Here is a 2,402-nt window from a genome sequence, read left to right on the forward strand (position 1 = left end):
CAGCCGGACCAGGCCTGGACAGATGACCGCGGACCGAGCTTCCGGACCTCCCGGACTGACCAAACTTGGTCCGGGGCTGACCAAACTTGGTCAGCTCCGGACCAACGCACTGAAAACTCCTTTTCATGCTCATTTCGGTCAAATCTCGTTTCTATTCTTCGTATTCTTCACGTATAAGTCCATCCCTATTGGTGTGTGACCCTGTAGGCCCATTCGCAGTGGCAGCAGCCTCGAGAACCATTCCCGATCTACAAGTCATGGTTAGCCTCTAGCAAGACGCCATGACCACCCATTTAGAATTGAGTTAGAGGTGATCTAACCAAGGCAATAACAGCTCGAGTTCTGATCCTTTATCTCACGATATCATGTGTTGAACAAGGGCATGGTTTGAGCCACCCTTCAAGTTCAACTGCTTTCTCGTTTTGGCAAATCGACTAATAAAATAGATGCAACTTCATCTATAGCGTGGCCACGCATTTTCATAGTCCGACTTCCACGAGAGGGCCCAGCGATATCTCTTCTATTGAGGAGGTGACAAGTCCCATATTGCATGTCTACTCTCTCCATATGATTCGTGAACGTATCTGATCAACGCCGTTATGATCATCCGGTTAAAGACGACGTTTGACGCAGTCAAGACACGCCACTCCTCATATCAGATACTCTAGACATCTCAGGTCTGAGGATCCAAGAACGAACCGCTTTATGAGATTCAAGTCATGACTCTGTCCATGTGACAATCTCATGCGGGTCATCTAGTCACTCGTTCACAACGAGTACCCATGATTGTGATATGCATCCAATGCATCGATCACAACTCATGCTAGTCTTAATTCATCATTGTTCCCACAATGATAACTGACCAGGGTGTTTAGAATCATTCTATAATGATTCAAGGATACCGAAATATAACAAACATGCCAATCATATAACGGGAATGTAATGCATTCATAAATCAATGAATCAATACAAAGTCAAAATGTCATATTACGGATTATCCTAGAGCATTACAACCAACAATCTCCCACTATGCTCTATGATCTATCCTACAAGCATCTAATCCCCATACCCTTAACATGACCATCATGTTTTGACGAAGGGAGAGGCTTCGTCAATGGGTCGGTAATATTATCATCTGTCGACACTCTGCTTATCTTCACGTCTCCTCTGTCGATGATTTCTCTGATCAAGTGAAATCGCCTGAGTATGTGTTTGGATCTCTGGTGTGACCGGGGTTCCTTTGCTTGTGCAATCGCACCATTGTTGTCACAATATAACTCAATGGGATCTGCAATGCTAGGAATGACGCCCAGGTCTCCCACAAATTTCCTGATCCAAACAGCTTCTTTAGCTGCATCCGATGCTGCTATGTACTCGGCTTCTGTAGTCGAATCTGCAACGGTTGGTTGTTTGGAACTCTTCCAACTAATAGCCCCACCGTTTAGGCAGAAAACGTAACCTGACTGCGATCTGAAGTCATCTCTGTTGGTTTGGAAACTAGCATCGGTATAACCACTTATAGCGAGCTCGTCTTCCAATCCGCCATACACCAAGAACAAATCCTTAGTCCTTTTCAAGTACTTAAGGATGTTCTTGACCGCAATCCAGTGAGCCTCACCTGGTGTAGACTGATATCTACTAGTCATACTCAATGCATATGATACATCCGGATGAGTACACAATATGGCGTACATGATGGATCCAATTGCTGATGCATATGGTATCCTACTCATGCGCTCTTGCTCATCCTGTGTCTTTGGACACTGAGTCTTGCTAAGAGCTACGTCATGTCCCATTGGCAAGGCACCCCTCTTGGAGTCTTGCATCTTGAACCGATTCAAGACCTTGTCAATGTATGTACTCTGACTTAGACCAAGAAGCCTTCTCGATCTATCTCTATAGATCTTGATTCCTAGAATATAGGCGGCTTCTCCTAAGTCCTTCATCGAAAAGACTGATCCTAGCCAGGATTTTACTCCTTGCAAGGTAGGAATGTCATTTCCGATGAGCAATATATCATCCACATAAAGTACAAGGAAGACCACTGCGCTCTCACTGACCTTCTTGTAAACGCATGGCTCATCTTCGTTTTGCAGGAAGCCAAACGTTTTGACTGCCTCGTCAAATCGAAGATTCCAGCTCCTCGAAGCCTGCTTCAGTCCATAAATGGATCTCTGAAGCTTGCACACCTTCCTCGGACTCTTAGGATCGACAAAGCCCTCGGGTTGTGTCATGTACACATCCTCGAGCAAATTCCCGTTAAGGAATGCGGTCTTGATGTCCATCTGCCATATCTCGTAGTCATAATACGCAGCTATGGCCAGCAGAATCCGTATGGATTTAAGCATCACGACTGGTGAAAAGGTTTCATCATAGTCTATACCATGAATCTGCCGAAACCC

The sequence above is a fragment of the Tarenaya hassleriana genome, unplaced genomic scaffold (genome assembly GCF_000463585.1).
Source record: "Tarenaya hassleriana unplaced genomic scaffold, ASM46358v1 Cleome506, whole genome shotgun sequence".
In the NCBI taxonomy this organism is placed as follows: Eukaryota; Viridiplantae; Streptophyta; class Magnoliopsida; order Brassicales; family Cleomaceae; genus Tarenaya; species Tarenaya hassleriana.